The sequence below is a fragment of the Python bivittatus genome, unplaced genomic scaffold, assembly GCF_059951505.1.
Source record: "Python bivittatus isolate LINGU-HERP-01145 unplaced genomic scaffold, Pbiv_v1 ctg000320_np1212, whole genome shotgun sequence".
In the NCBI taxonomy this organism is placed as follows: Eukaryota; Metazoa; Chordata; class Lepidosauria; order Squamata; family Pythonidae; genus Python; species Python bivittatus.
This window is the reverse complement of record NW_028277052.1, coordinates 10,332,237-10,354,246: the sequence shown is the minus strand read 5'-3', so window position 1 is coordinate 10,354,246 and position 22,010 is coordinate 10,332,237. Positions and strand designations below refer to the sequence as shown.

The window sequence follows — 22,010 nt, the reverse complement described above, 5'->3', positions numbered from 1 at the left end:
TAAAGTGAGTCCACACAAAACAATTGACTAAGCAGTAACTTCTCAAGAATCACTTGAAGCAGCTTTAACACTCATTATTTGAATCTACAACTCCCAGTAATGTTGTTAGTGTTGTATTTAAAAAATGACAACATCAGCAGTTGGTGGACTCTGTGGGGTTCACGAAGGCTTCTGATCTCACATAGCAGTAGTAGTTTTGGATTTCTGGTATCTTCTGATCTGGCTACCTCTATCCATTCTGGTCACAATGCCCTCTACGATGGACTGCCCTCAAACACTGATTAGAAATGTTACTGGATACAGATGCAGAAGCCAGGCTTTTATGTTCCTTACTCCCACCTTTGCTGTTTGTTCCTGAGTGAAATTGAAAGTGCCAGTTTGCCATTCTAAAACCCCTAAATCAGTGTTTCTCAACCTTGGCCATTTTAAGAGGTGTGGACTTCAATTCCCAGAATTCTCCAGCCAGCATGGCTGGCTGGAGAATTCTGGGAGCTGAAGTCCACACCTCTTAAAATGGCCACGGTTGAGAAACACTGCCCTAAATGGACTGCTTATCTGAAGAATGGCCTTTCTCCAGATTATTCTGTCCCCCACACTGAGATCTTCTGAGAGGCTCACCCAACTACGGTTTTGTTAGGATTCAGCTTTGCTGGTTGTGTGAACTGAGCCAGCGTGGTTTGCCATCCCCAGTTATGGTTTAGCGCTGTGTCCTTTTGCATGTTGTCTCTCCCAGACTGATGATGAACCTAAGAGTTGCTCCAGAAAGTTCCTAGGAAAGTTGGGTTGGGGAAGAAGAATTTGAAGTAAGGAAAGTAGAGACCAGGAGCCTGACTTTGAGGAATATACAGCCAGCTGGTTTACCAAGCAGCTATTGCACCGCTAGCATTTCCAGGTGGTAAATGGCTCCTGTGGTCCTCCATTCTCTCTGAACATACGTAAACTGCCTTTCCATCATCAAAGAAAAGTAGCCATAAGTGATAAGCAAGACTCAATCCTTCCTCCCCTGACAGCTTTCCTTTTTAGAAAATGCTTTTCCAGGGATATGCTCTCAAATGCATAGGCTGGCATTGATTCTATCAACCACCCACCCATCTGACAGCACTCTTTAATGTATTATATGGGATGGAAAGGGAATAGGCTTATGGGACCCTCTAGCCTGGTTGCAGATTATCCCTGTCAGTCACTGTCACCTGCAGTCTCTCTCTCTCTCCCTCCCTCTCTCTTCAAGAGCTCCAATGCCTTTCAACTGGGGAGGGAATGACACAGACCAGTGGGCTAAAGCTAATCAGCACTGGGAATGCCAAGAATGAGCAATCCCCTTTTCTCCCCCCACAGAAGCTTACATTATCAGCACCTCGCCTCCAAGTTGTGAAAAAAGGGGACTTGAGACTTTCCACCTTTGCTGTAAGGAAGCAGCATGGACCTAGGAGCAATGACTCGCACATTGCAGATAAATGCATAATGTATGGACCAACTGCATCCAGGCAAGTTGTGGGGATGACTGAGGAGGAAGACCACCTATCCACTGAACTCCCAAGATCAAGGTGGCAGTTAAGCTGTGCACAAAAGAATATGCATCCTTTTATGTTAACCTTTCCCAACCTGGCTGTCCTGGGTGATGTATGTGGTACAATACCTCTGGAGGGCCCAGCTAAGTGTAGCACTAATGTGACTTTGGCTGATCTTGAAACCTAAGCAGACCTAGTAAGTACTTGGATAGGAAATACCAGAGCAGTTGGCTAGACTGAAAAGTAAAAAGGCAATAGGGAACCATTTCCATACCAAAAAAAACACACACACACCCTAGATGTGCCCATGATATCACAGGCATTGAGCACAACTTGAAGGAGACTTGTGAACATACTTGGTTCTTCCATCCTCTTTTTATCTTTCCAACAACACTTCAGCCACGCTGGTTGGAAATTCTGGGAGCCGTATTCCCAACAGTTCTGGAGGATACCAGGCTGGGCAGAGCTGGCTTAAGGGTTGCTAACTTAACAAAACAATGTTGCCAGTTGGGTCCTCACATAGGGTGGCATCTGCACTCCCTCTATAAATTGAGAGATGGCAAAAGGGAGGTCACTTGGCCAGTCTGTAACCATCCTGTGAAAATGCAGACCTGCACTTTCATGCTGTGCTAAAACACAATGGGGCTTTGGCTTACTTTGATGGATAAACCCAGCCAGTCATAATTTATTCACTGTATGATTAAACAAAGTCTGAGTTATAGCATAATGTGAACCAGCAACCAATATTGTGTAGTATAATCCCCTTTCACGATATTGCCTAGATGCCCCTAGTATGAAGAGAAATAAAGAAAAAGGAATGGTTATGTCCCCTTCCCCCAGCAGTTTTGTGCAGATTGTGTATTACTTTGGATACCTTCCTTATACGTTTTCTAAGTCAACCCTTCAGTCTTAGATGACTTAGAATTATTTGGTTTTCCTCCTTTCCATTTCCTTATATAACAGTTTGCTACCATGAATATGTAGAGCTGAAGGACATCTCAAAAGATGGGGAAGTTTGGGCAAGAAACAATATTCCCTTATTGGCACCCTCCAGGGCCACCAAATCCTTAATGGCTCACACTGGATAGAGGCTCCGGGGTGTCTTTCCCACTATGTCTTTTCTTATGTGTTCTGGTCAGCTGCCAAAAAATTAAACTTGTTCAGCTTTGGAACCTGAGCATTTCCCCAATGTGTACCTGTTGAAATCTTAAAGGACTGCTCATTTTGTTCATTAAAATATTTCTCCATCACTTTTTGTTCTATCACCATCCTAAGATTTATTCATTTTTTTATGTCTCAGTAGCCAGGGAGGTAGAATAAAAACTGCAACAAGAACTACATCTACCAGCAATTTTACCAGGGCATCTCATGGAAATCCAATGTGCCTGATCCAGCAGTCCGACCAGCAGGGCACTGCTTATGTTCTAATGTTTTTCTGAAATAATTCTCCAGATTGTATTTCAGGCAATGTTACTTTAGTCTCTGTTTACAAGCACAATGTTTTTTTTTTCCTGTTACAAAGAGCAGAAAGCCTATAGGTTCAAGGCCTCTTGGGCAGCTTGTCCTAACCCCAACTTTCTAAGTGCCACAGAGCAAAGAAGGATTCACAGGGCTCACAAGGCAATTAAAGAAGGATAATGCATGGTTATATGTATGTATGTGTAGTAAATGTGCATATAATGAGAATCTGAAATCAAATCAACAGTCTTTGGGAAGTTTAAAGCATGGACATTAGACACTTAACTGTATATTTGCTGATGAAAACAACACAGAAATTTTTCAGAAGCTTCAATAACATGCAAGCTTTTTGTATATGCCTCTAGTTCATGACAAGTATTGATGTCATTCTGTGATGGTGAGCAAGTTCCCAGCTCTTTTTTTAGCTTTGCATGCTGCATGTCCAGTATTTGCCTAGTAATATTTTTTTTGAAAGGCTACATGGTAAGAGGGGTGACAAAATAATATACATTGGCTATTCACTCTGTGCAGATCACTTGCCCCACTCTCCTTCATGTCATCCTATATGGCACTAACATTCAGGATTCATATCAGTTTCAGAAATTAATCTGGGGTCAGTTCCAAGAACTCCTAATTCTACTTCCCCAGATAAATCTTAAAGCCACAAATAAAACCCCCTTTAAGTGACCTTTTCCACTGCTTCAAGGAAAACAAAACAAAAACAGTTTTCTTACAGCCTCCATGTCTTCAATGAGGCTCCCAGGACCTTTTGTAAAGTTGCCCTGAACATTTGTTTCTAAATGGGTCAGAAGGCGAACACTGTTAAATACACAGGGAGTAATCATATTAACTACATTGAATTATTTTGGTTTTCAACCCCTCCGAAAATGTGAATGAAATCAATTTAGTTCTGACCTGACCTCACTCCTCTTTCCTGGCCCAGCTTCCTTTTGGGAGTGTGACCTTCAGCATCTTATTCAACACTGTGCACCAGTTTATACTGGATTTGTTCAAGAACCGCTAGCTGATCTGATGAGAAGGACAAAACCTCAGAAAAGAGGCTTCTCGAAGACCCTCTGACAACTGAGGCAATTCAGCAGCTGCTGTGGTGCTGCAAACAAAGTACAGACCAGACATTTCCACCTCCTCTTGCAGGACAGGAGGCTAAGAGAGCAGGAATCCATGGCTCTGGAGCTTGGCTGCAAAATCTAATCTGGTTAGCAGGGCCCATCCCCCAGCGTGAGGAATCCAGAGCTGCTCTGACCCAGATTTTCAAAAACCTCCCAGTCCACAACTGATCAGATGATACTCCGTAACTTCTCCCCACCCATCTCTGGTCTCTCATCTCAACTCTTCCCCTCCCCTTTGTTCCAGCATATCAGCGTGCTCTCCCAGCCCAATTTCCTGATTGTTCTCACTGTAAACCATGCTTTTCTTTTTTTTAACTGCAAGAGAAAAGTCACTAAACTAAAACAGCACCAGCACCATCCCTAGAAAGCTGGGAACACATGATAAATAACCGGTCCCCTCCTGCAAACTGTAACTTTATTCCTACCTAGAAATAAGAAAAGTGAAGTCAAGCCCCCCCAAAAGAGAGAACACCTATTTTTTTCTGACTTGCAACAGTAAATAGTTCCATAATAATTAGCCAACATCATTTCCATTTCACAATTCCTCTGAAATCCTTGTTTTATGTCTGTGAGTAAGTAGGCACCTAAAGAGGGAGTGACTGTGTGCTGCTAAGTGTGCATTGGGGGAGGAAATCTAGCCCTGGTCCACTCCTCAGCTGACTTAACACCACATAACTTCAGAAAAGAGATAAAAGTCCTCAAAAAAGTGTGTATTATCCTGTGATTTGGTGTATGGGTGACTTGAAAGTGCTTTTAAAACCCCAAAAAACTCCTCAGGTCTGAACCCACCAACTAAAAGATTTCAAAGTTCCCCACAGTACACACAGCAATCCATGAAGGACATATTTAAAGAAGTTGTGGGTGGGGGAAATATCTTCCTGCGATGATACAAATCTTCTTCACTTTGGGAATCCCCCAAGGAATGGGGTACTTTTCTCACAAGTAAGGGCAAGTCTGACCCCAATCCTTTGGGGGTTTTTTTTGAGAGAGAGAGAGAGAGAGAGAATCTTCTAATTTTTCAAAGTATGCACTTTCAAAGAATGTACACAGATAAAAAACAGCTGTTGTCCTAGATCATACATTCAGCATAGCTTTCCCAATTTCTACTGAAACTACAGATCACTTCTCACAACTCTTGATTTCTCAGCACTGGAAAATACCCACATCTAATCCTCTCTGTGATGTCCTATGTCCACAACAGTAGCATGAGATGAAGCTACTCCACTCACCTCAAGATATAACCCTGAAAATACAGAAACCGCCAAGTTTTCAACATTTACCTACTTCCAAAGCCCTTTTCTTACACCTCTGGCAGCATATGGGAGTCTTCGTCTAATTAGCACAGAAAGTCTGAGATCACTTTTTTGGTAAAGTTCAAAGCTGTTTAGAAAAACAAAACCACAACTGAAAATCCAACAAAATACATCAACAGCAAGCCAAGTGTAGTGGCAGTATGAAAAGTATCATTGCCAAGTGTCCTGTATGAGTTTTTTCTAGATTTTTTTTATCCCTTTATTATTTTTATAAATAACTCAAGGTGGTGAACACATCTAACACTCCTTCCGCCTCCTATTTTCCCTACACCAACAACCCTGTGAGGCGAGTTGGGCTGAGAGAGAGTGACTGGCCCAAAGTCACCCAGCCGGCTTTCATTACTAAGGCGGGACTAGAATTCACTGTCTCCTGCTTTCTATGCCTGGTGCCTTAACCACTAGGCCAAACCGGCTCTCCTGTATTAGTTGTACACCTTACATTCCCTCCTTGCCTAATGAACCCATTGAAAGTGAGCGGGACTTTGCACATAGAGACTTCTGCTACATCTAAAGTTTGGATTTCTCTTAACATGAAGTCCTAAACCATCAGATTTTGTCCAATTAGCCATAAAGTCAAGGACAGACTGTCTTAGATTAGAAATTCCTGTTAACAGTTATTGTTATTACTAATGAGTCTTATTTTGGCCAACCCACCTCTCTTGCACAGTGCTTTGAAGACAGCCTCCTCCATGTTCTGTAGAGAGCTTAGGAGGGAAAAAAATAAATCAATACTGCCAAAAAGTGCAGAGTGAGTTGCACATCCCCTTTCATATACTCAGATTTTGACTCCTATATGAAGACGGCATCAACTATGCCAAGCACTCTAACCAACAGCTTGGTGGATCACACAACGTAGAAGAGGTGCAGCAGCACCCATGGAGATGTAATGGACACAGAAGGTGAACTACTTTCAGGATTAAGCCAGGAGATTTCTCAGCCCCAATAGCTAGGGAGCCTCGCAGGAGATGCTCTTCTCCCGTCTTACCTGCTGTGGATTTCCTTTCCACAGAATCCGAATCCCCATTCAGCCATGACCCTCAGTACTAGGTTCAAACAATGCACTAAGCTATGATTCACTAGCCACAATAGCTGGCTTCCCATTAAGCCCTAAACCAAATAAACCACATTATAGCTTAGTGCAATGTGCAAACTCATTCATCATGTGTCTGGCACAATCTTGTCAATCTAATGTCACATGGCTGTTCTGAGGCTAAAACAGGAAAAAAGAGAGAACAATGAGATCCTTGAAGGTAGGAGAGACATGTTATATAAAGAAGGAGAACTGCAAGTTCTTTGGAAGGATGAGATAAATATTTCAGGGTGATGATGTCTCAGCTGAGCTAGGTTACTCAGCCACAGGAAGATAACTTGTTCTCTCCTCCTTTCTCAGTCAATGTAAATCTACACAATTATTTGGGAGGGGGAAGAGCTTAAAATCCAGTATGAGTCATGACTTCATGTCAGGTAGTTCTCAAGCCAATCAGAAGCATTCCAGTTCCCTGGAACCAGAACAAAATTTTCAGTCTGACACATTTTAAAGAAGAGGGCAGTTGTCCAGAAGAGGCTGATAATTAAGACTCACTAAGAAGCATCTAGAGATGATGTCTCTATTTGAGTACAGACCTCATAATGCACACTGGAAGGATAAAAGACAGCCAAGATGTCAGGCTGAACACTTTTTTTTAATATTAGCAAATGGGGGAATGAGGGAGTCTGTCTGCTCCTTAAGGAAAGAAAATCTAAGAAATTAAGATTAACACCGTCTGTCTTTTTGCCATAGTGTTTAGGTCTTAGGTAGGAGCCTTGCTGAAGTCTACAGTGCCAATATGTATTAGGTCTGTTTTGTTACCAGTTGGATGTCTGTCTCTCTCTCTCTCTCTCTCTCTGCGTGTGTGTGTGTGTGTGTGTTCGTGAGAGAGAGAGAATAGGAAAGGCCTACAAAAAGGGCAGAAAGGGGCATCCAAAATGATTACATGACCAGAAAAGCTCCTTGCTAAGACAGACAACAGTGTCTGGGACTTTTTAGCAGTGGGCAAAGGCAGGCAAGGTAAAATAGGATACAGATATGTTAAGATTGGATACAGATATGTAAAATCATGTATGGTTTAGAAAATGCAGACAGAGGTTTTCTCCCTCTCTGACTATATAATCACTTGGGATCAGTCAAGTGAATTTAAAATCCAGAAGATTTGGATGCAATGAAAGGAAGCCCTCTGTTTGTTTTTTTAGGCAAGGCATAGAACAGAATCCATTCCATTAGGGGAGCGATGGCCACCCATTTAGATGGCTTTAAAAGGGACAAATTCTTGAAGAATCTGTCTAGCTTGGCTACTCCCACTCTGGAGAGCTGTTTACTCCCTTCAGAATCACAGGCAGACAACTGAAATGGGTATCAGCTGCTGGGGAAGCAATAGCAGAAGTGTGCTAACCACTGGTTCTGCACAGATGTAAGGTGAGATAAAAATAGCCTAGAAACCTAAGCCCAAGCTTGTCAGCTTTCTGGACGACTTGGCTGGCCACCGCGAAACACAGAATGCAACACCAGATGAACTGTTGGCTTGTTCTAGCAGGACCTTTCTTATATTAGTTACATTCTTATCTCTTCTTTCTGCCCTAGATCCATGCCTAACAGATGGGTAGCACAGCCTTGTCCCTTTCCCCTAGCCAGGAAATACCAAGCTCAAGCAATGGCAAGTTCTCTCCCCCCTCCCCACAATTAGTGCTATCTAATTGCTCCCTCTTTCCCTAAGGCCCTTTGCTTGCTGCAATGAAAAGCATTCCTGCAGGTCAAATCCTCCCCCAAAAGGGTTTGGGGTTTTTTTGGCCCCAGGCTGAATAGAAGTAAAAGGCAGAAATATTTGCTTGCTCCCAAGCATTTGTATGGGTTTAAAAAATCTTCAAATCAAGTGGTCTAGTGATTACATGAAACATCCATGTAGATTCCCTGGCAGCAATACAGAACTGATTGGCCATCAGGATGTTTTCTCGACTTCCCACATTAGCCGACAACATTACGTAGTATTCCATGGAGTCTCCCACTGTCAGAGCCACTAGTTGGACCAGACTAGAAAATCAACTCCACAGGAAGACCAGAACTACACTTTATTGAGATTGGCTATAACAACAACAACACAATCTTGTACGCCTGATTGTGCTGTACCTTCTCCCCCAATGAATCAGGGCAGTGTCTGCCTGAGCTGCTCCCAAATATGATCTCATTTTTCAGGGCTCAACTAATGTCTCAGCCCCTTTGCCTAGGTAATGGTTCTTGCATAAGTCTGTCAAGGTCACCTCCCTTACTCCCTACACCCATCTAAGCACCAATGAGGTCAGACCCTGATTACCTTTGGAGTCCAGATAAGGCAAAGGGATAGCATTCTGTACTTGTGTTCATTATTAAGATGAATCCCATTTATCCCACAAGTTAACACAAGCAACTCTAAATATATCCTTGTTACTCTGCCCATCAAACAAACATTCCTGTTTGGTCATAAACCAATATAAGGAAAATGTATGCCAAAATGTGTTTTGTTTCATTTTGGTTTGGCATGGTATATGAAACCACCACTGGGCAATAATCTTGCCCTGTAACGGCAAAGGTCCTCTGTGTATTTCGACTTTGATTTTGTTGCCAAATGCATGACGGATTCTCCCTCTTTTGCAGAATCCATAGCAAATGTGGGGTCATGGTGCCAGCTATCTCCTGCAGCTGGTACAAGTGCTAGTGGCATTTGTCCCCAAACCAGATCACAGGGTAACTAGATGAACTATTGAGTCATCCACTCATGTAATGCTGGAAAGGAGCTTTTGAAGGGTGCATCCAATGGAGGTCACGTACTTTGTAGCAGTATCCACCCGTAATCCACAGAGGTGTTTGTGAGGTGACAGGGAAGTAAACAGTAAGTTGCAGATTTCCTCTGGAGACCCTTTGCTTTTATTCCTGTCCAGTGCTATGTTACTTGGTAGCAAAACATCCTTGTTATTACCAGTGTTACTTAGCAAAGCATCTCTGCTTGCTCACTGCAAACCAGGAAGCTTTCCATCCCAAGTCCTGAAAACAAACAGACCTTCACCAAGCAAGCACCTCTCTGGATGGGTGGAGTAGAGAAGATCATTCAAATCAATGTCGAATGTTGACAGCTTCGGTTGGAAGAGATGCTATGGAAAAGCCCAAGCAACAGCACCACCACCAGCAGAAAAGGGGAGATGGGCATGTTTGATTTTCAGTAAAAAGTAATGCACGTTTCTAATTATTATGGACCAGCAATTTCTTACAGATGCTTGGGATGAAGCCTGAAATTCTCTCCACCTAAAGCAGAAGTGCAACCCTCAGGGTTCCTCCCAAAGTTGCAGCAGAATTACCATTTCTGTGATAGAAAGGGGACGCAATGAACTGCACGGATAGTCATCATATTCACTGTAATTAATTTGTTTTCAGTTACATTTAAATTAAATCAACTTCATTTCTACCCATTTCTTTGTTCTGATCCAGCCTATTTTGGAGAGGGTATCCATCAGCATGATGCTCAAAGGCCATGAACAGCACACATCCCCCCAAAAGCCACAGGGCACTGAACTTCAGGGTGCATTTCTACTGGTAGGGTTAAAATGCTACCTGCATGCAGAGATAAGTCAGAATTCCAAACAATTTTGATTTATCACTCCTAAACCATCAAAGTTCCTGGAGACTATTCACTCCTGCTCAGCTTTTTCCCCCACTGGGAGGAGCTGCATTAACCAGGAATTCAAAACTGAGTTTATGTGCTGTCTAAACTGGGGGTCATAGCAAACCACAAATAGCAATCCTGGATTTGTTCTTGATTAACATTTCCTTGGTTAATCGGAAGCAAAAAGTTCCTGTCTGTACAATATGCTAAATTTTGAATTCCTAATTAATGTAAACATTCCCACTAGCATAAGGAAGTAAACAAAAGAGAATCAGTTAAGTATACAAACAATAAATTGGGATTCTCAGAAATTCTGCCTCATCATATGCAAACTTGGGTGTACTTATGGGAGCACCAACTCAAAGTGTATCTCTTCTAGGTACATTCATGTTCCCTGCACAAACAGGACCAAAGTTATGTTACCAAGTACCAGGATGACAACTTCTGATTTCTGAAAAGTCAAAAGAGGTATAGGAGGCATACGACTTTTCTCTAGATGGCCTCACAGATTTTTAAAGTGCCAAACAGCATCTGAATGGAGAAAAGTAAGATTTAGAATACCTGGAAAGGAAGCAAAGGTAAGCTTGTTTCAGCAAAGTACACAGACTACCTTTTATTGACCACATTCTGGTAAAAGGCATCAGAGGAAATTCTGGGAGCTGCAAGAGAACAGAAGGTGGGAGAAAACTGTGCTATGTCGTACTCAGAGAATCACTCCTCCCCCCCCCTCATGCTAATTAATCTGCAATAATGATCATTTCCCAATGTCTAACATCATGTACAATCAGACCACATCTAAAAAGGAGAGAGTTTATGGGTGGGTGGGTTTTTTTGTTTTGGTTCCTTCAAGTCAGTGTTGACTCATGGCGACTGCCTGGACAAGTCCCTGCAATTTTCTTGGCACGATTTCAGAAGTGGTTTGCCCTTGCTTTCTTCTTCCTAGGGCTGAGAGTGAGTGACTGGCCCAAGGTCACCCAGCTGGCTTCATGCCCAAGGCAGGACTAGGACTCACGGTGTCCTGGTTTCTACCCTGGTGCCTTCACCACTACACCAAACTGGCTCTCTTTGTGTGTACAGAAGGGAGTAATCCTTTTAAATACACCCCAACTTTGGCAGGTGAGAATGCCAACTGTGCAATCAGTCCCTATAGCTCTGCCTCTAGCAGCAACTTGATTTGCGTTGGCTAGCAATTCCACAGCCAGAAAAGCTACGGGGCCAAAGCACAGTTTGAAAAAGAGGCAGCAGCAGCAGCAGCAGCAGCAGCAGCAGCAGCAGCAGCAGCAGCAGCAGCAGCACCTCAACCTATCTTCATCTCAAACTATTTGTCCTATCTTTTCTCTTAGATCAAGATTATGGGTTTAGTTTTCTTCCCATGTACCACCAACGTCATCCTCCTCACAACAATCTTGTGAAGTAAGTCAGGCTAAAATGAGCAATTGGATAAAAATCCCCAGTAAGTTTCACGCCTGAACTGAAATGAGAATCTGAGCGTCTCTCTCAGTAAGTTGTAGCCGGACGTGACCCTCCGCAGCATCCTACTGCTTCCTTTCAAATGTACGTACGGACCATGTGGACCTCACCTTTGCCTGATGAATGGACAAACACAGCATGAATGATGCCCATATAAATAGATGGCTATGAATAGTTAAAAGTGTGCATGGTGGGAACTGCATTATGGAATGAACTTCAGGAGGGCTGAACATTAAATAAAGAAACCGCAAAGAGCATTCAACAGCTATCAGCTCTGCACAGATTGGAAAGTTTGTCAAGAGAAAAGGGTGGCTCTTGCTCATGATTTGCTTAGCCATTAGTAGTAGTAATAGTAGTAGCAGACCACCAAATCCCTGAAGACTCTTGGTGGTGCACATATGAGATACATGAGAAACAATATACAACAAACAAAATAAGATACATAAGAAACACTATACCATAAACAAAAAGCATACACGTACTAATGAAAAACATAGAATAATGTTAAATTAACCGAACCAAACTATAACCAAAGCAAGATGAGGTCAAGACTCAAAGTCACCCCATTTTAAGCAGCTTCCAGAAGGCAGTCAGGCTGAGAGTCAACAAGATATTCTCTAGGAGGCCATTCCAAAGTAATAGTGCTACCACCAAAAAGCAGTACCATCAAGCTTCAGACCCCTCACCTACATAAAAGGAGGCACTGCTATAGTTTTTTGGGGTAGGTCAAACTGGCCAGGCTGATTCCACTGGGAAATGTGATCCAGCACACCATATGAAGCTGCCCAAATTTCATACAGCCATGCTCACATAGGGTACCTCGCAATTTAATGTGGAAAGGTAGAGATCCACAATTGCTAAGTCAAAATAAAACCACGTTATGTTTTAGTGTGTGAACTGAGATTTAAAAAAGGTGGTGGAATGTAAAGTCTACCTTTTCCAACCCATCTCCTTCAGGAAGGCCTCGCTCATATTCTTATCACCATTGGCAGCTTGGTCCATGGCACAGGTATACTTAAGGGGTCAAATGATGAGATGTCCACCACGATGCAAGTATTGCAACCTGTGCTCTTGCAAATACTAGAGCACATCTTTTGCCCAGTGACACCAGGATGCACTTGTCAACATTTCTACATGATCACGGTTTGGAACAAACACCATTTGTCCAACAGTACTTCCAAACTAGGCAAGTTTATTTAAAATGTATTCCCCCCACCTCTTCCCTAGAATTTACAGGGATGAATGGGAGGAACAGTAACAGCCCCCAGCACACAGTCTTTATTTTCCCAGCACTTTGTCTATCTTTTTCTTTCCTCAAAGGATGCTCCAAACAAACAGGCCCTAGTGGTTTGTCCAGCTATTTCAGCCTACTCTCCTTTAATGAATTATTTTGTGCAAAAGAAAAAAGAAGGAAGATGCCCTAAGAAAGCATTGGTAGAAATGGAAGATGTATTCCAAGAAAAAGGATTGTTTTCCAGTAATGTCTCAGTTAGAAGCATCCAAAATATTTCACTGCTTATATAGCATCATCATCATAGAGTATAGAATTTGCAGTCTTTGTGCTGAACAGCTTTGTAGTACCATATTCAACAAAGAGAAAACAGAAGTAGAAATCACTTGGAAAATATGGAATCACCTCAGTTACATATATTTGGAGCACAAAAAGCTATTATAGCCATGTTGGTCATTAAAAGAAACATATTTGAGTGACCTTCAAAGTGATACCAAAATAATGTGTAAGCTTTTGAGTTTTCTAGAACTCTTCTCTGCCTTTTTTAATTGAGAAGGAAAAGTTCTGGAGAATCCAAAGTCTACACACTCTTTGGTGTACCTTTGATTGTTCTCAACTAGGTGAATACCCAGTTGCAGACCTTTCTCCAGTCTAGGTTATTTATTTATTTGGCTTCCCAACTCAACATTGATTCTGGGCAGTATGCAAATTAAAAAGTGTCACAATAGCTAAAGCCAAACAAAAGAGAATAAAATTTAACGGGAATAAATGAGTACATTTACCCAAACAGACAATACATTCAGGTGGACACGCTGACCTATCCTAGAGCTTGGCAGAAAAAAACAAGTTTTCAAGGATAAGTTAAAGGACTGCAGAGCCAAGGCAGTTTGTCCTGTGATGCAGAAGCTGCACTTCCCACCAGATGACCATGCTTAATGGATGGGACATGAAGCATGCCCACTCTGTTATATCTTTTGGGATAGGCGGAAATAATGCGAGAGAGGGCCCTTCAGATAGTCAGACTTTTATGCCACCTTCTAGATATGTAGATTTCAGTTCCCAGAACAATCCAGGAACAGGCCTTGGAAAGCCATCTGGAGAGCATCAAGATTTGCAAGGGCTGCAGGCAGTCCTAAGAATATGAAAGAGAATGAGGTTTGAAGACAGGTTCAAAAGAAGCAAGCAAGTTGACCTAAAACAGGCATTCTGAGAGGTAGTTCCAGCATCAAGGCTAGTAAAGGAGAAAGCTTAGAATTTTTTAGGGGAGCAAAAAGGACTGGGCAGAAATGCAAAGTGAAGTTGGCCTCGGTTCAAAGGTAAATCTCAATTTTGCCCAAATAATTTTCAAAGCTGTACACCTAAACCTGACAAAGAACAAAAAAAGCTACTTCAAATAAGTTGGTTCTCAAAATTCTAAGTTTCTTCCCTGGGACAGCTGTGCTTGAAGGATGGCTGAAAAATCTACAGGCAGAAGAGAATATCTTGCAGCTGTAGAGAAGTTGAGTGCCAGATCAGGCCTAGGAGGCCCCCATAATTAAGATAACGAAACATATTCTGCTCAGCTGCCAATGTTGTTTACTGGCCTTCATTTTATGTCCTTAACAGAAGCCTGATCTGCCAACACACTTGTTTACTTACTTGCTAAATTTCATAAGAGCTGCTGTTAAAAAGAGACATGGAAATTAAGCCAGGTCATTCTCCAAGTCTTCTGAGAATCCTGCATCGTGCTTCTCTGACTCCTGTCCCAGTTCAGTTAGATACAAACTAATTATTCCAAAGCACTCCAAACAAGAAAAACACTAGATCATTCTCAAAGTGCCGTACCACATGATCAACAAACTATACAATGGTCAGATGAACAATCCAACATTTGACAGTTTTCTGCTTTCCCTTGTTCATACACACACACACATTTTGGAGAGAGGGCTAGCCTTTGAGGGGGGTGATTTCAAAATATAATCTCCCCATGGTAAACTGAAGTAGTATAGTCCAATAAACAGATGCATGGTTTAAGGCTGAAAACAGTTTACCTTGGCTCTAAGCCTATACAACTTGGAGAAGCTACACTTTTGTTTCAGAAGGCTAATATCAAATCCTCCAGCAAGCAGTTTCCCCGACTTTTAACCAAATAGATTGTCTCCGGTGCTTTGCAAATTAATCCCCATGCCTGCTTTAATCACAGCTATTTTTGATCCACAACATTCCACTGTCTGTCTTGCAAGGCTTTTAAGGAAACTTATCTGAGCCTGTAAAAGCACGCTTACTAGAGAGTAAGTATTACTGAATAGAGTGGTTAATAACTTCTGAATAAATATGCTTAGGATCTTCTTGCAAGTTAAGGAGTACAGTCACATAAGACCAACAGTGCAAACTCATGACACTATTTACTTGGCATGAAAACAGAATGGAAAGATGGGATAGAAGTTTATAAATCATGCGTAGTAAGGAAAACTTGCATGGAAAGAAATTTTGCTTCCTCTCACAGAAACTGGAGTCATCTGCTGAACCTAAATATGGAGAAATCCAGGACTGACAAAAGGACAGTAAAACTTTACAGCTATCAGAGGTGGTGATGGCTACCAGTTTAGATGGCTTTTAAAGGAGACTGGACAAATTAATGGATTACTACTAGATTCTGGGACTTACAGAATCTCAGTGGCATGTCTTGAACATCAACTGCTCAGAAGCAACACTGAAGATGGATGAACATCACTCATCTGTTCACCTTTGTGAGCCTCCAGAAAACAACTGGATGGCAACTACAGGACACAGATTGCTGAACTGAATGAGCGGTTGGCTTCATCCAGCTGGGCTCTTAATGTTCTTACTCAAAACATCTGTATACTGTTTTGGAGATTGGATTCATAGTATCATCTTAAAACAACTTCAGTCAATACATTTTTCTTTCCTTGAATTTTGTTTACAAGCCAGAATTAAGACAAATCAAAATTTGTCAGATTTGGGTTCAGTCATATACACTTAATAAAAACACAAACAAATGCTTCCAAGCTTCTACAAGTGACCCTGGATGAGATGAGTACTTAAGCCTAAGACCCACAAGGATTTATGAGCTCCTTTTGGTGCCCTTTGGTTGTGGTGGAATACAAGAGGCTGGAGATGCTACTTATTGTTTTCCTATTTTGTAAATTTATTACTAATTGTGAATGGTGTCAATTGCAAATGCAATTATAGGCAAGCTGGAGAGTTTCAAAATATAGCAAACATTTTTCAGTGATGAACTCTTAACTAGTACATGAGAGAAACATATTATTGATCAGATTTTTTTTTCTTGATTGGTTTTCCAAAGCAAATTATGCTAAGTTGTGATAGTTGTGAAATGGTTAAAACATTTTAAGAAAACCATATCACTAGATGTTCATCATGAAAAGCACGTACCAGGTTGCAGAAGGTTCTTTTAAGATAATTCTTACACCCTTACCTATAAAGTCATTAGGAAGACAAAACACCCAAGGAAGCTTACAAAACCCAAATTGTTTTATATATTCTAGAATTTATTCTTGGCCTCCCATCTCAACTTGTTCAGAGACCAACAAGTAAGACCCTGGATTCAGATGTAATGTCTTAGCAACCTATTCAGCTGCCCTCACTGGTTGGTGAAGGTGAGAATACCCAACTAAGAAGCAAAATACTTGCTTGTTTATAATGCCCTTTATATTTATGCCTGAACTATATCAAACCATGATCAAGCATAGGTTTTCAGACCTTAAGTTAAAAAGCATTAATTCAGGGCAGCAAAAATTCCATATTGGGTAAAGCTTTATTTATTCTATTCTTGCAAGGTTAGCTCTTAAAGATTCTTTAAATTTAATATACATTTTCCAAAGCTGAAGATTAGAATTCTAGAGCCTTTTCGTTAACTGGTCATATCACAGTATATACACAATGGACAAAATATAACACAACTTTCCTCAACTGGTATCTTGCCAACTAGGAATCAAATTGAAGTCTAACACATTCATAGGAATTCAGGTTAGGAAGGTTGATTCAACATCACCACAAATCCATGGACAGGATTGGATTTAGATTTAGTCAACAAATCCAATGGAACGTAATGACTACCTTAATTTTCACTGATTTTAGCAGACCCACTTTGTGTATGACTAAGGTTGGTTTGGATATCATATTGAGCCATAATATGGGTTATTTGATTTTGAATTAATCAACACAATGTGTGAACCCAACCCTCAATGTGTGGTTTATCCAGCAACATGGTTAACAAAAGCAAGTCTTAGTTGCTGTGTGAATCCAGCCATCGTCCTGCAGGGCTCCCAAGTTTTAGAAAATTTTTTTTTCTGGAAGTCAGAATATTGTTTTACTTGATCTCATTTTGTAGACACCACTGCTTTGTTAATAATGGTATTCCCCACCAGAGAATGTGATGCATAGTTTTCCTTCATTCACACTTCCAAAAGAATCTGAGGTATAGACGAAGGATAAGGAATTCATCTGTGCAGCTCTTTGCTAGATCATACCACTGACAATTGTTTGTTCAATCAAATTGCTCTAGTTGCCATAGCATGGGAAGAAGCCAGGTTGGGATATAGGAAGAAGTTGCCACAGTAGCTTCATTCATCTGAACCCAAGACACTAATGCTGCCATTTCTAATTAAAAGACAAATAAATGTCAGATTTAAATCTTGTAATAGATCTATAATCAACGCTTTCTCAGAACATTAAGTGTTCCTTCCAGATCATAATTCTAGTTTTGGTATGATTTTCTCTCCAATAAGATCAAAGGCAGATAACCCTTTCAGATTATGGCTTGAGGGCTGTCAGGAAACTAAAGAGCAATATTAGATTAATGAATTTCTGTCCAGGAAAAATGACCCTACCACTTAAATCTTTGCTGTGAGGCAATCTTTTGTAAACACTATAGAGCCTCAGGCCCAAATGCTTTCAGTTCACATATGACAGTAAGCCATGAACTTATGGCTGGATTCCCACATCATACAAAACCAAAGCACAACACACTACATTATGGTTCAAAGCAACATCTGAATCAGGTCATCATACAATACCTAGGGTTTACTTGCAAATAAGGAAAGTCATCACAGCTCAAATCCCACCAAAAAAACCCCCCAGTCATGTTACCTCATATCGTAAATACTTTCCAACAAAAGTCACTCATACTGTGATGAGATGCAACTGGTAGCAGCAATGATGATCAAAATGGACAGATTGGGCCAATTTAGATGGCCACTCTCTATAGAGGAGAGATGGCATAAAAAGTTAAAAGTGTAATGCAGAACCCATACACATCTTAGGGCCACCAGATCCGGGCTGCTAAAAGCCAGATAGCCACTATATGGCATGGCAGTACAGAAACACAGAAACTTTTGCAACCCACATCTGGGATATCTAGCTAATTAGAAGGACTAATAGAAAAAAAAAAACAGATCACCTTATCCATTTGCAGACAGCTAAATATTAGCATGGGGACACCATGGTGGCCATATACTACATGCTCAAGGGCAGTCTTCCCCAACCTAGTACCCTCCCAGCAGAAACAAGAGTCTTACGGTGCCAACTCTCTATATAACAGGAACAAACTGGCTATCTGAAAAGCTTTTGCAAACTACCATAATCATTTATACAATAATACATTGGTTAGTTTTTACAATCCTGGCAGAATTCACTAGTCATAGTTTGTTGAACAAGGTTTTAATTATTTATTTATTGAACAGTATTTATAAGCTGCCTCAATTCACACCAATTCTGAGTGGCAATATACAATTAAAAAACAGAACAATTAAAATAAGAATAGCAGCAATCAGCTATCTGTGAAAGTGACCCAAACAAAACTAAAGACCAAGAGCTCACTGGAATAGTACCAAATTAATTTGCTTCCTAAACACAAGGCAGGTTGGGGCTGTCTGTACTTCTGGGGGTAAGATGTAAGATGGGACCACCAAAGGCCTCTTGCCTAATCCACACTCCACAAGAGGGAAACTTCCACTAGCCTTCCCGAGATGTCTGAACTGAATGGACAGATTCTATTTTGGTAAAGTGTTTCCTGTATAATCCAGTGTTGTGCTGTAATGGCTGAGTTTGCGTAACACAACACATTATGCCAAAACCAAGCAAGACACCTCACTCTTAGCATGACGTGGGAACTTTGTTTCTTTGTTGTTTTAATCACAGTAGACTAATATAGTTATTTCTCTAGAAGCAGAATTCTGAGTCAAGTCATCCAGAAGCACCTAGTAGGTCTGCATCAGGCTTGAGAAATGAACAACATGGTAAAAGAAAGCAATACACCCAAGGAAAAGAGCAAAGACAGGGCAAGACAAGCTTTGCCCAACCCACCAAACCAGCCAAACATCTACCGAGTGTTCCTAGCTCTGCAATGTCCCTGTTCATTCAAATGTTCATGAAAGGGCAGGAGTAACTTCATCTTTGTTACTTTTCTTAGCAATTCAACCCAGAGAGGAAAAAAAAAAGATAGCTTGTCACATCAGCCTGGCAACAAGCCATGTCCTATGTCCCACTGCTATCTGAGCCAAGATTGGTGAGTACACAAGGTAGAGCCTTTGTGACCATCCTACTCAGGAAAACTGAAATCTTTGCCTTGGTTTCAGGTTCTGCTCCAGGGAGGAGCTGTGACATGGTGGAAGGACATATGGTTTGTACACAAAAGACCCTGGGTTCAATCCCTGATATCTCCAGGGGGAACAGAAAAGGCCACACACCTGAAAACATGGAGGTGGCTGTTGTTTCACACATTAATTCATAAGCCTTCATCTTATATAACCTGGGAGGCTTCCTTTCTTCCCAAATATTCAAGGTCGGTTTGTTTTGTTTTTTTTACTGGGTGCTTATCCCACAAACCCTCTAGAAAACTCCAACACAAAAAGACTACCAGCATCTCTAGAAGCAGAGGGGGCAGCAGTAATAACGAAGCAAGTTAGCAATTGGCTGCAGAAAAGAGACGCTCTCTCCACTTGCAGTATTCAGCCACCCTGACCAATAAAATATAAGATTTAAAAATTTTAAAAGTTCAAAAACAAGACCTAAGAAGCCAAAAGACCACAACTGATATACAAAACAGAAGAAAGATGAAATCAAAAGTACAGCAAGAACTTTTTTCCCCCCTGAATAGGATCTCACTATAGCATTCAGTTAGCCAGAACAGATTAAATTGAGCAAATATTGTAACAGAACAAGCCAACTGCTTTCTCTTGGGCCCTGCCATGCTCTCTTAGCCTGGAACCTTGGGTTGCAGGGAGGACTCAAAACAATTGCAAGAAATCTGAAAGGGGACATCTTTTCAGCTTGAAAAACTCCAGCCTTCATCCACCAGAGATGACTGAAACCCTGCACAAGTCTTCCCACAATCATTCACCAACTTGAAAGCTAATGCAACCTGATAGAGCTTCTCAGTAATACTTGACTTTCACTCTTTCCAGCAGAGTGCTGGATATTTCTCCCAGGTTAGCCTTGCTTTCTGCAGCTCTGTTACACTTGCAATTCTCCCAACAGCAGACAAAATTCCTGGGGCACTATTGCCAAGCACCAAAGCATCTTTCCTTTATGAAAAGAGAAGATGCAGGCCACTCTACTCGCATGCCCCAAAGGTGCCCCCTGTTCCCAGAAGAAGATCAAGATGATACCACCACGGGGTCCGCGGCACACCTGGCCCAGCAGCAGGTGCCTTTTGCATCCTCACACTGCTGTGAGTGGCCCCATCTTTAAAAGGCAGGGGCAACTTCATGGCCAAACCGCCCCACGGTGGCAGCCTCTGTTACCATGGAGACTCGCTTTTGGGCCCCCCTCCTATTTCGGGGCACACACCTTCGCTTCCAAGCCCCAAACCCAACGTGGAAGATCCGGATCAGCCCAAACAATTCCACAATGCAGCCAGGCTGGGATGGGCAGCCCCCAAACCCGGAGCGGGCGCGCTCTGTCTGCGCGCGTGGCGCTCTGTTCCCAATCCACGCGCCCACCCCAGAACCCAGAAGGGACAAAACCAAAGAAAGGCGGGGGGGGAGCCGCGATCAAGATGGGTGAAAGGAGAGGTCCTTCTGCCCAGCCAGAGCACTACCGCGGTTCAAAATACGCCCAGCTCGCCCACCCCCACCCCCACCGCCTTCCCCTCCTCTCCTCTCCCTGACCCTCCGGGGAACCCGTTCGGCGCTCCCCCAACCTCCCCCTCCAGCCTCGAGCAGCAACAACAGACCCGGCTCGCCCCCTCCCCCTTTCCAAGCGCCCCAGCGAAGGAGCCCGGGGCTGTCCGGCAGCCGCGTTAAAATGGCCCTCGACGTCGTTACCTCACGGAGCGCGGGCCTCTCTGCGTGGCGGAGCGAGGAGGAGCAGGAGGCTCGGGGGCGAGCCTCTCTCTCTCTCTCTCCCTCCGTCTTCTTCCTCCGGGGTCCGCTCTTTCGCTACAGCGCCTTCTGCCCGGGCTCCATGGTGGCCGCCCGCCTTGGCTGCGAGGGACGGGGAAAGCAGGGCGAGGCGGATGGCAACGGCCGGGCGGACCGAACAAAGCCCCCCGTGCAGGCGGCGGCGGCGGCTCGCTACTGCTGCCGCGGAAGCACCAGACCTACGAGCGCCGCGCGGCTCCCCACCTCCATTCTGCCTGCGCCTTCACCTCGCCGCTCCAATTGCACAATAGAGCCGGGGCAGCCTCATCAATATTCATCGCCCTCCCCTCCCCCTCTTCCGACGCTTAGACTAGAGCAATAGAGCTCCTATCTCTCCGGCTCGCGAGGAGGAGGAGGAGGGGCGAGGGGGGCGCTTCCTTTGCGCCCTGCACCTATTGCATCGGATTGCAGGTGACGTGCGCGCGGCGGCGGCGGCGGCGGCGGCTACGTGAGGTGCTGGGGAGGGGGGCACCCGCGGGAGGCTGCCTCCCCCTGGGCTGCGCGGAGGGAGAGACCAGACAAAGGGCGAAGGGCCGTCCCCCGCCCTGCCTCCCTCTCTAGCCCCCGCTCCGCAGAGGCAGGCTGGGCGCGCTGCTTCCGCCCTTCGGCCACTCGGGGTTTGCTGGGAGCGGGTTGCGAGCCCGGGGCGCTGACGGCTCGGCTGCTGCGCGGGGCCTCTCCTAGACTGAGGGCGGGCGGGCGAGCCAGGGGGCTGTCTCGCGTCCCAGGCAGGCGGGAAGGGAAGGGAGGGGAAGGGAAGGGACGCGGCGGCGGCCGGCTCCTACGAAGCTCGGCCGTCTCGGAGCAAAGCGGCCGCCGCGGCGAGAAGGACCGTCCAGCCGGCCGCTC

The 22,010-nt window shown here is 43.3% G+C and overlaps 1 protein-coding gene across 2 annotated transcripts in view; it reads right to left on the bottom strand.

The window, feature by feature from the left end:
* The window catches only part of ZMIZ2 (zinc finger MIZ-type containing 2), an 86,634-nt gene extending 65,010 nt beyond the window's left edge, over positions 1-21,624 (bottom strand). Inside the window, exon 1 of one of the 2 annotated variants that reach the window (XM_088139061.1) lies at positions 21,066-21,624. The gene's annotated coding sequence lies outside the window, so the exon portion shown is untranslated. The remainder of the gene's footprint in view (positions 1-21,065) is intronic. The other variant, XM_088139060.1, reaches the window with a different exon arrangement.
* Positions 21,625-22,010: the final 386 nt, after the last annotated feature.